The 13,037-nt window shown below is 37.0% G+C and overlaps 1 long non-coding RNA gene across 1 annotated transcript in view; it reads right to left on the bottom strand.

The window, feature by feature from the left end:
- Nucleotides 1-10,568: 10,568 nt before the first annotated feature.
- LOC122230323 overlaps nucleotides 10,569-13,037 on the bottom strand; it is a 39,417-nt gene continuing 36,948 nt past the window's right edge. The window contains exon 3 of the long non-coding RNA XR_006207378.1: nucleotides 10,569-10,693. This is a non-coding gene — a long non-coding RNA (uncharacterized LOC122230323). The remainder of the gene's footprint in view (nucleotides 10,694-13,037) is intronic.

Raw genomic sequence — 13,037 nt, forward strand, 5'->3', positions numbered from 1 at the left:
TTCTCAGGTTACTTGAGGAGAGATTTTTTTTTCATGTTTTCTGGCTATGGTCAATTATCAAAACATGAACCCAAACCAAACAATGTAAGCCTTGTTTATTCTGCTAACTCTAGGTGATTTGTAGCAGAAAAGGAATATGCCAATCAACAGAATCCAGAGATAATCCTAAAGCACAATTTTAGCTTCTCTTCACAGTCTCTGAGCTACACTCAAAACCTCTTTCCAGAACTGCCAAGGAGGCTTGATTGAGTTTCAGCATTATTTCCAGACCTCCCCAGGTGGAGCCATTAATAATCAGTGAAATGGCCCAAAAAGAGCACTGAAAGGAACATGAGTTTCAAAAATTTGCTAACTGCATCATCAATCTCTGAATGATTGAGAACTGAATATAAAGGCCATGGTACTGCTGCCCTTTCACACACCCACAACACTCTGAAACAGCAATCAACCCTATAATGATGATCTCACGATATTGCATAACCCTGAGGAGACAAGGTGAAGCTGGCTCTGTCTGGAACTGTGTTGATTGTCATCCATCAATCTGCACAGTCAGGAACGTCTGTATTCAGAGCCTCTGACAACCAGTTCCAGTTTAGACTTGTTCCCAAGGGACACGGGTGATTATTTTTATCTGCTAACGTTATAGTTTAACTAATTCACTAATGATTAAGACAATTTTAAAGACTGAGCAGGCCCCACTAGCTAAATGGCTGCTGCACTTTAGTTAACATGCAAAAGGTGTCCGCTGCCTGCAGTTAGCTAATAATGCATTATAATTAATAGTACTCGGGAAAAGTGTCCGGTCAGCAGGAGCCCTGAGGTTGTTTTCCTAATGCGCCAAGATGATCTCCATCAGACCTTCTCTTGTTTCATCAGATAAGTGATTGTGCTGTCCTTATTCTGATTCTTTTAATTTTGAAAGTCATTTGGGTTCTGATTCCAAAACCTCACAGAATTTTCTTCATGAGCATTTTCTTGAACTGACATGTGGGTTGCTGTGGTGATAAAAGTGAATAACCACCTTCTTATTTACTCATCTCCAATTCTGCCTTGCAAAAAGCACATCTCAGCAGGAGGGCTTCAGCAAGCACCACCCAGGGGAAGTCAGGACAATGATTCATCCACTGCAGTATAGATTTCTTCATTTGCTTGCACTATCTCATGTTCTTCTCACATTGTTTTATTTGATTTTATTTTATTTTTGACTTTCATTTCCTTGTGTATAGGATCTGCTTTGTCCCACTATTCTTAATTGGTGCTAAAAAGCCTATTTTGTAGTTAGGGAAACCAATCTTGGATGTCCTAGACAACTATTACATCATCTAACCCTACTTTGCTGGAATAAGAAACAGATGATGATGAAATCAGAGCAGTTCAGTGAAAGCCAAGAAAATAACAACAAATAATAGCCTGAGAACATGGCCAAAGGCCCATAGTCATCTCCTACCTCATTATTATTGTCAAATAATAACATAGAAATATTTTGGGGAATTCAGTGCCCTTCTCCAGATGCTCCTTCCCATCTCTGCCATCCTCCATTGCCCATCAACATTCCAGGGCAGGAGAGGGATGAATGAGGTGTCCCTCACAATATACATTCCAAAAGCAGAAAGTATCAAAATCATGTAAAGATGATAGAGCAGTCAGAAGGGGAAAAAATATGAGATGAGTTATATATATATATGTGTGTGTATATATATATATATGTATATATAAATATATATACATACACATATATATATAAATATATATATACACATATATATATAACATATATATATACATATATATAACATATATATACATATATACATATATATAACATATATATAACATATATATACATATATACATATATATAACATATATATAACATATATATATATACACACACATATATATGTATATAACTCATCTCATATATATATATATATATATATATATATATATATATATATATCTCATCTCATCTCATCTCATATATATATAATATATGCTAGCAAGAATCATTGTTCTACTGGTTCTGCAATTATGTACATTTTCATTTTTTATCAAGTTAGAAGTTACACACAAAGAAAATCTCTAATAACTGGCATTGGATCAGCTGGTGGAGTCTAGTTGTGTTCTATGTCTTCTATGAATGTCAATCAGGTGTTGTTCGGGTCTCCTATTTTCTTACTGATAATTTTTCCTTTACTTGTTTCTGATTACTGAGAGAAGTATTGAAATCTCCAACTGTAACTGGATTTGCTTAGTTGTATAACCTGTGCCACCACTATATGTCCTCCTTCCCCCAACATTTTTAGCCATTCTAAACTCTACTGTTATTATAATCACCATTTTAAAAATAAGGAAACTAAGGCAAAAGGAAGGCTAAGTAAATGTATGAGGCCACTTGGATTTCAAATTGAGGTAGTTTGACTCCAAAGTCCTTGCTCTTCACTCCCATGATATGCTGAACTCTGTCTCATCTGTGAATTTCAAGAGTGGGTAAGATGACTTTATTTGCCCTTTACAAGTTATTTGTGGCACAAGCCAATTTCTGGGGTTGTTCAAGCACCATCCCAGCCTCTACTCTCTCCCATCTCGACCACCATTCAACACAATTTTATCCTCCCTTCAAGGAGCATTGGATGGGACACTCTAAGGGTATGTTGTTAGGAGATACTGCTTTCAGTGGGTCAGAAGGTAAAAGACCTTGCTTTGGCATGAAGGGCTCTATGGGGGTTATGGCTTTCTTTCCACCTTCTCTCAGTTCTTAGCTACCTTAGCTTTATTCTCTTCCAGGATGTTGGTGTGGATAGTTCTGAGTCCTGCTTTTAGAGGGTTCCCCTCTCCTGAAGAGGCCTGGAGGTGGGGAGATAAAGCCAATACTACTATGGGGTTCAGCAATTCACCTGCTCTTGCTTCTTCTTGTCATCATTGTGGTAAAACCTTTGAGGTTTTACCTCAAAGGTCAACTATGGGGTATGGGCTTTGAGAAAGAGGCAATGAAGGCCTATTCAGATTTGGCCTTAGGCTAGAAAGACAAAAGGAGTCTTCCTGGTTCACTCACAGTTCATCTGGTTTAGCAAGACCAGGATGTCTTGGGGTCAACAGGACTTTCAGGGTCAAAGTTATACAGCAATGTGTAACTCCTAAAAAAGCAATGTGTATTCTCCTAAAAGATGGCTTCTGTATATAAATCTCTTAGGGAAGCTGTAATGGTAGATGATTGGCCACCTCTATTTTCATCAAAGAAAAATTCAAACCATAAGATTGTCCATGGGAATGCAATAACTATTTCTTTTTTATTAAATAATTTTTTAATGTTTATTTATTTATGACACAGAGCATGAGCAGGGGAGGGGCAGAGAGAGAGAGGGAGACACAAAATCAGAAGCAGGCTCCAGGCGCTGAGCTGTCACCACAGAGCCCAGCATGGGGCTTGAACTCATAAACTGTGAGATCATGACCTGAGCCGAAGTCAGATGCCTAATCAACTATGCCATCCGGGCACCCCTGGAATAACCATTTCCAACCAAAGAAATGTAAATCCTCATTCAGAATATGGCTAAAGAGCTGTTCTGTTGTTTGCCTCAGAGACCTTTTTTTTTCAGAGTTGAGGGTTCTTCCAGTTTAGATTAGGGCAAACTTTGGATCCAATGGAAGGACAGCTGAAATCTGAGCAAAGACCAGTGCATTTGATGTCTTGAAAGCAAGAGATGACCCACCACTCTCTTTAGTCAATTGAGGAAGGACTATGAGACCTAAGTGTTAAAATCAGTGTTACTGCCAAACTAATAAGACACTGGTCATAATATCAGAGTGGTAAATTATTTTACATGAGGAAACAGAGTTGTCAGGTAACCTGGATGTATACTCCTGTTGACCTGACCTAACACGAAGGGAAGCTAAACCAATATGGTTCTTAGAAAGTGAGGGAAGTTGTTATGATTTGTCTAGTAGCATTAGGCTCTGAAATGATTTCAGATTGGAACATTCCTACTATAGATATGTTTGTATATTTATCAGGCAAGAATTATGGGCCTGGAGGGTCATCTGGTCTGCACTGATCTACTATAGTAGTTGTAATAATAATAATAATAATAATAATAATAATAATAACTTGGTGAGCACTTACTATGTCTTTTATAAAGATAAATATTCTCTCATTTATTCTTCACAACAACTTTATTCCTATAAACAATATTACTGAAAAGGAAACCAAGATTTAGAGAGATATACTTGTTCCCTCGAGGATTTTGCCCTCACAGTTTCCTTACCTGGAACACACATTTGTCAGTCACCTGATCATTCCTATTCATCCTTCAAGACTTAGTTCTAGTGTTCCCTACTCTCAGAAATCAGACATCTTCCCTTCTTGGAGCCTCTTCTGGGCTAGGCACCCTTCTTCTCTTTCCTCAGTTCTCTGCATTACCTCTGCAAAGTACTTGCTACATCATATTAAAATGTTCCTGTCTCTAAGGCAGGCTGTATCTTGTTATGACTAAATCTTTGTTTCCAGAGATGCTCAATATCTGGCAGAAACTATTATTCAGAAGAATAAATACTGTGACTAGTATTGAATAGATGCTCAAATACTTGAGGAATCACAAATTAGATGATGGTTAAGCCTTTAAGATAATGGTTAAGCCTAATTAGATGATGGTTAAATGAGTGATTGGACTAGAGACTCTTTAAGGTCCCTTCCAATTCTGAAATACTACAGGTTTTTTTTCTTTTTTTTCATAATTTTTTTAAACATTTATTTATCTTTGAGAGACAGAGAGACAGAGCACGAGTAGGAGAGGGGCAGAGAGAGAAGGAAACACAGAATCCAAAGTAGGCTCCAGACTCTGAGCTGTCAGCACAGAGCCCAACCAGGGTGGGTAGAGCTTGAACCCATAAACTGTGAGATCATGACCTGAGCCAAAGTCAGACACTTAACTGACTGAGCCACCTAGGTGCCTCAGAGATACTACAGTTTTGAGACTCAGATTTGAGCCTCTCTGGCTTGAATAGATAATACTGACCTTCACTGAGAAGTGAGAAGTGGAAGTAATTTCAAGAGGAAACTAAGGAGGTCAGTTCTGAATTCAAATGAGCCCCCCAAAATTGCCCCTTCAAAGTTGGTAAACTCATCTAAAAGCAGAAGACCCACACGTTTTTTAAAGGAGAAAAAAACACAATATATTCTATGACACCAGTTCTAATTTTCAAATGTAAATCCCTTCATAGTTCTTTGGTAGAAATAATCCAACGTAAATAACATCCTCAAAGAATAAACTTCTCGGTTGTACAAGACAGATTATATCTTGAAGGACATGAAAATACTATATGTGAAGAGATGAGACTGGCCACACAATCAGCCCCTCCCTGTTATCGAATGGCCACTGCAGCAGTAACAGCAGGCTCCTGCTAGGCTCCATTCAGAAACCTCATGCACCGCTGACCTCTATGAATTACTCCTGTGACCTTCACCAATGTGCCTCAGGCAGTAGTCATTCTTTTCTGTCATCTACAGGCTTCATGAATTGTAAATCAGTTCAAAACTGATAAGTACTCATCAATTCCCACTCACATTCTGTTCCAAAGCGTAGTTGTTTCCATTAGTTTAAAATTTGTCATAAAACTTTCATACTAGGAAACCCATGGTGAGAATTTCTCTCAACAGTAGGCATATTTATTTCACTTAAACCTTGGAAACAAGGTTATTAAAAAATATATAAAATGGCTCCTTTTGTCTTGTTTTTAATGTCTCTTTATTGCAGGAAAAATAATTTGAGGGGTCTCTGGTAGAAGGCTGGTTCTGATTGCCAATGCCATAATTTAAATTTCACCACAAATACTGATTGATTCAAAAACAGCAAAAGAGAGTGGCTCCCAATTTTCTGTTACAGAGCCAAATTTAATCTGAATGTTGTGGGAATATTAATTCATTTGTGGAATTAAATGCAAGATAATACGCTCATGTTCTGATGCAAATCTGTAATTTAGAGTTGAGCTTGCCAATAACAGTGTTACTTAGTACAAATTCAAAGTTTAATGTGTCTGTGTTCACGTGCTTTCCAAATGCATTTCAGAGTCCATTTGTAGTACAGATAAGCTCAGATATCTGCTATTTTGAATTTTATCCAAGGAAATTTCTGCAACCAAAAAGAGGTGTGGTTATTTTAATCACCCCTCCTGAAGCAGTCCATTTCTTTTAGCTCTATGTTGAAAACTAGTTCATTAAATTGAACCAAAATCTACCTCCCTGAGATTTCTTCCATTTTTCTGGTGAGAACACCTTCCAGGTAAAAGCTATAAAATGGCCCGAGACGCCTGGGTGGCTCAGTCGGTTAAGCATACGATTTTAGGTCATGATTTTGCGATTCACAAATTGGGCTGTGTCCTGACAGCTCAGAGCCTGGAGCCTGCTTCAGATTCTGTGTGTGTCTCTCTCTCTGCGCTTTCGTGACTCATGCTGTCTCTCTCTCTCTCTTTCTCAAACATTAAAAAAAAAAATTTTAAAGCTACAATGGCCCAATTTCAGCCTGTCATTAGGAATGACTTTCTTACAATTCAAATGTTCCCCATCAACATGACCACTGCACGAACTGAGTACACATGAATTGCATGTACACTATGTGCTAGACCTTCTTTTAAGTGCTTTGCCTATATTATATCTTCTATCACAACCACACCTTTAAGTGGGTACTATTATTATCCCATTTTACAGATGAAGCAGGCATAGGGATTTTAAGCAATGTGTCCCAAATCACACATGCAGATCTAAATCCACTGACCATACTGCAAAGTCCTGTGTTATGAGATCACCACTTGACAGAGAATTCCAGTAGCAGAGGAGGTTTGAACTAAATGATATTTGAAGCCTTTTGCAACCATGAGAATATGTCACTTCCCCAGAGTACCTCTCTATTATGCTCCCTTGGATGTTTGTACTTCCTCTGTGATGGCACCTATCCAATTACTTTATTGTAATTACTTATTGTGTCTCTCCCACACAAACTAAACTTCTTCAGAATGAGGACTATTTCTACCTTCTTAATCATTATATCTTGAATATCTAGCACAGTTCCTGGCACAGAGTAGGCAATGAGTATTTTGTTGAATAAGTGAGTAAAAGATATAATGAATCAATGGCAACATCCCATTGTTTTACAATTTAAATTTCGTCAGGTCTTACTGCAGAACTAGATTCTAGAATGAAGACTAAAAGGAAACAGATACACCTACACTAGAAGTGTTTTAAAAAGCATATCCCATATTGCTTTATGCTTATTGTACGTTGCTTACTAATACATATATTTTTTTTAAATATACATCTATTTTAACAATAGGAGATTAGTTAAATAAATTACTATCTGTTCACCCAGTAGAATATTGGACTTTTGTTAAAAATGATGTTGAGGGATGCCTGGGTGGTTTGGTCAGTTAAGAGTCCAACTTCGGCTCAGATCATGATCTCAGGGTTCATGAGTTTGAGCCCCACATGGGACCCTCTGCTTTCAGTGCACAGCCTGCTTTGGATCTTCTGTCCCCCTTTCTCTCTGCCTCTTCCCCACAGGTTCTCACTCTTCATCTCAAAATAAATAAACTTTTTAAAAAATGATGTTGAAAAATAATAGTTAATGACATGGAAACACATTCTCGATGCATTCAACTTTTTAAAAAATTAACCACTAAACCCACTTTTTGCTCATGTGAGAAAAGAAAAAAGAAAAAATTAAATGGCATATATACATAAACATCACTAAAAGGATGTGTTATAACATTAAATAGCAATAATTTTTTTTCTGTTACAGAATTAGAGATAAATTTTTATTGTTTACAGGTCAAGTTTTTTTTCCTATTTCATTGATCTCTATATTCTCAATTTTCCACAATGAACTTGTATTACGTTTAGAAAGAGGAAAAATAAAGGTTTGGGGCTTTTGTTTTGTTTTTTGCTAAATACAAATGAATTACTTGTATAAATAGTTAGAAAGGAATGGGTGCAACTTCTACTCATGTACTCAATTATCTCTTTTCCCCACTACTTTAATTGAAATACCATACATAGGTTGTATGTTCATACATAGGTTGTATGATTCATTATGTTGTAAGGGGAGGGGTGGCTCTTGGGAAATATTTTTTCAAAGTGGAATCAAAGGCACAGTAGACTTTTCCTACCCAAACTTGACATATTCAGAGGATACTGTGCTGGTGTGAATCTCCTCATGGTTTTGTCTTTCCCCATGCATTGCAATAATTATACTAACTCCTATGAAGTGATTTAAACCCAACAAACAAACAAGCAAGCAATAACAAATCCTTCATAATAACAAGTACCACTAAAGAGAAAAATGAGTGCTAGTTGTAGAAATAAAAAATAAATAAACAGGTGTAAGGCAGTGATTGTTCTTTGCCTAGAACTACATGTTTTATGGGAAAATATGAACAAAAACCAGGCAAAATATATTTTCTAGAAGTGTTCCTTAGTTCTTATTTATCCCCTCCAATGATACCAGATTTGGCAACTTCTGAAAAATGTTATGCCAAGATTCCAACTACTTTTTTTTTTTAATGTTTATTTATTTTTGAGAAAGAAACAGACAGAACGTGAGCAGGGAAGGGGCACAGAGAGAGGGAGACACAGAATCCAAAGCAGGCTCCAGGCTCTGAGCTGTCAGCACAGAGCCCGGCATGGGGCTCAAACCCAGGAAATATGAAATCATGACCTGAGTCGAAGTCAGATGCTTAACCAACTGAGCCACCCAGGTGCCCGCCACCTTCTTAATTTATTCCTTGGCTGTAACAAGAAAGAAAGGGTGGAGAGAGACAGGGGAGTAGGGTAAGAGAGAAGGAAAAAGGTGGTGAGCAATGCTGGCTGCTGGCCCTTGTAAAAGATTTCAACTGTCAACTGATACAAGTAATGGTTAGGAAGGTTTTGTTTTGTTTTGTTTTGTTTTGTTTAAAAGGAGGGGAGCATGTTTGAAAGAGGGTGTGCCTGCAAGTCATTGAAAACTGGCCCTTTTTCCAATTATTTGTGGAAAGGGTTGAGGTTTGATGACCAAGACTGGGAGAAGGAACAGAAAGTGGTGGGTCTGACACTCCAAAGGACAGCATGAGGTAGTCAGCAGATAAGCAGCTCCATATCTCTACATCTTGGAGTCATATAAACAATAAGCTGGGAACCAGGTCCACCCGCCCTGGGACCCATCTCTGTATAGACAGGAAAGATATGAGGCCCCTTTCTGACGAAGATTGGACATAAAATCAGCAATCATGTTCTGTTTGCTGGTGGTTTGGCGACTTGAATAGATTTGGGGCATATGCCTGCCAACTACAGACACTGAAGTTCTCTCGAATCACCCACAGGGGAGAGTACTCCTTGGCAAGATACATACTGAGTGTTTAGGGAGCTTTTGTGTAAAATGGCATATTATTTCTAGTTTCTTGATGACCTACAGAATCACTCTTGCTTGCTTTCCTTCTCACTGAGCAATTTTCTTTCTTTTTTTGAAATTGGCATCATCACTTACTGTCCCCTACTAACTTACCTGTTCATACGGGACAGCTCCCCATAACAAAAGTATATCTGGCCCCAAATGCCAGAAGTGCTAATGTTGAGAAACCTCAGCTTACATGTATATGGGACTTCAATTATATTTTCTGAGGGCCATTTTACTCACTTGTAAAATGGAAATAAAAATACCATCAAAGCATTTTATGATCCTTAAAAATATAAATTTTTTACTCAAAATCACCTACCTCGTAGACAATAATACTAAACAATACTGAATACCGGACCCAGATTTCTAAGTGCAGTTATCTTTCTGCTACATTACAATCTTGGTACCTGCTTAATTTCTATGTTCTCCTACTTGCACTCCTGACTGTCTGTTCCAGAGCATGGTAATCATACTCCTTAGCCCTCACTTTTTTTCTGCCTGGGTTTCTTACCTGTTCTAACTTCTAATATTGTCTTCCCTTGTGTCATCATTTGACCTTCAGTGTCCCTTGGTTCTATGCGAAGCCCAAGGAATAGTGTTAGAGCTTGAAATTCCTTCATGTATTACTGAATTTTATGGATACAATAGAATAAATTTTAGTATATAATTGTTTTGTAATTCTTGAAAACGAACTTTCCTTATTGCTTTTTTAACACTGCTGCTCAATTGGTAAAACTTTTAAAAAGATAGCAACAAAGAAATTTGAAAACATTCAGTCTCCAAACCTAGAAATATCTCTGCCATCATTTTGTCTTTTTTCAATGCATATTTTTTCTTCCATTAAAAGGCATTGTGATGTCAACACTATTCTGTAATTTTTTCCCACTTAATACATTGTAACCTCTTTCCATGTCACTAAGCATTATTATCTAACATCATCTTTAATGGGTCCATAGTAATCCATTGTACAAGCGTATTAGAATTTGTTTAACCAACGGTGTTGTTGGAGTAATTAGGCTGCTTCCAATTTTTATCTTTTATAAACATGCCCTTCCAAATATTCTTAAAGCAAATCTTTGAGCATTCTTATCACATACCTAAAAGATGGATAAATGAATCAAATGACATGCAAAAGTTTGAGTTTTGACATATATTGTTAAATTGAAGGGAATTTTACTTTGAATTAATGAATTTTTTGGTTAGTGGGTGTTGACACGCCATGGACATTCTTCATCCTGATTGGTTTCTCACTATAGTGGCTCCTCATTGAGTATCTGTGAAATGAAAGCCAGAGTAAGGCCGGCAATTGGTGGTGATTAGTCAGTACTGTCACCCCTACTGTAAACTAACTTCGAGTAATCCTGAAATTCAATTCCACTGAAGTTCAGTGAATGCCACATAGTACTAAAAACAATGTGGAGACTATAACGATGAACCACCAACCTTGAAAGTATTTACAATTTAGTGTTCACACATAATTATTATATAATACAAAATACGATAAGTTCAATAAGAAAGTTACAAAATGCTGTGGGAAGAAAAATATTTCTGAATAGGATGTTTGGGAGGTTTATATAAAGGAAACTATATTTAATCTGGACTTTGATGAGGATAAGGTCAGACTTTGACTGGCAGGGGGCAGAAAGGCATCTTGGGTATGGAGACATACCAAGCAAAAGGACCAAGGGCAAGAAAGTGTGTGACATTCGTAACAAAGGCAGGGGGTGTGGGCGGCAACAATTGAGGTGTCCCATGAGTACAGTTAATGCAAGGCAATAATGAGAGATGTACTGGGGAAGCAGACTGATAATCAAATTTTAACACATTGCTGAGAAGTAGAAACTATTTGTAGGGAAATGGGGAGCTAATGAAGGGGAGAGATATGCTGAAGGAAGGTTAGTGTGTCAGCAATGTGGGTCACAGAGGCATCTGGTAGAGGGAAGTATTGTAGTAGTCGTAGAAGAAGTAAATAAGGGCCTGAAAAAGGAAAGGGGCAGGTAAAGAGGCAGACTGTGAGGAAAGAAAATGTATAGAGAAATTCTTCAAGTTACATAGAATAAAATCATGCAAGCAGTGAAAATCATGCAAGAGTGAAAACTGGAAAAATTAAAAAACTGGATTTATAGTTCCCCTCCACACACACCCAACTTTTTTCCTAAATAAATATCCAATTAATTGTCAACATAGACTGTTCAGCTCTTTATTTAGCTTTTATTTGAAAAGCACCAGCACCACCTGGTGACAATAACTCAGATTGCCCCTCCCCAACAGTCCTGGTTCCTTCTTTTCTACTTTCAATTGCTTTTTGAAAAAATTTCACACATACATAAAACTTGAAAGAATACTAAAGTAAACACCTCTATACTATCATCTATGTTTACCAATAGTTAGTGTTTTGCTACATTGGCTTTATCCGTTTCTATATGTGTTCATAACTGAACCGTTTGAAAGTAAATTGTAGACACAAAAACACTTAAGCTCCAAAATTTCCTGCATGAATCTAAGAAAAGGATTTCCTGTACATGATTGTAATATCATCACCTTACCTGAAAAGTTAATAATAATTTTACATCATCATACAATATGCTATGTATGTTCAAATTTTCCCAATTGTCGTAAAACATTTCTGTTTTTAATCCAAGATCTAATCAAGACTTATGCTTTTCAACTCGTTGTTGTTTCTGAGGTCTCTTCTAATCTAGAACGACGTCCCACATTCTGGATTTGTCTGATCATTACCCCCATGATTAAGTTCATAGTAAACATTTTGAATACTTCATAGGTGACTTTGTGTAGTTTTTATCGCATCTCTTCAGGAAAACTTACTGGTCAGCTTCTCCTTCTATTGGTGTTGCCAAGTTTGATCAACTTGGTTAAAGTGGTGACTGCAAATTTTACCCCACATAATTAATGCCGTAAGTGGAGAGTTACCTTGAGACCAAATGAATATCTTCACTCCAACAAATTTTTACACAAAGGTTTTGACATACATTGGCACGCCTTACTCGAATCAGTTAACTATACTAGAAATTGCAAAATGATTTTCTATTTCTATCATTCTTTTGACATTAATTATTAAAGAGAAACAAATAAATTAACCTAGCTATAAAGCAAACTGATGCAAGCAGATTTTCACCAAGTATTCTGTACACCCTTGGTGAGCTATATCTCAAAGACAAAAAGAACTGAAAAAGAAATTTCGAACTTGGGGTACCTGAGTAGCTCAGTCAGTTAAGCAGCCAAGGTCAGGTCATTACTTCGTGGTTCCTGAGTTCAAGCCTACGAATGGGCTCTCTGTCATCAGCGCAGAGCCCACTTAGTATCCTCTGTCTCCCTCTCTCTCTGCCCCTCCCCAGTGTGTGTGCATGCTGTCTCTCTCATTCTCTCTCTCAAAAATAAATAAACGTTTAAAAATAAGAAATTTTAAATTTTACTTAGTTTGTATATTATTAGTAATCATGGTATTGTAATTCTGAAACTTTTTATGTAATTATAAAATTAAGCAAATGAACAGATGTATTCATAAAATTAGGAACCAAGATTTCACCGGAAGAGCAAAGAAATACAGAAATCAAATATAACTAGCTAAGGAAAAATGCTATAATGTTACGCTTGAAT

The sequence above is a fragment of the Panthera leo genome, chromosome C2 (assembly GCF_018350215.1).
Source record: "Panthera leo isolate Ple1 chromosome C2, P.leo_Ple1_pat1.1, whole genome shotgun sequence".
NCBI lineage: Eukaryota > Metazoa > Chordata > Mammalia > Carnivora > Felidae > Panthera > Panthera leo.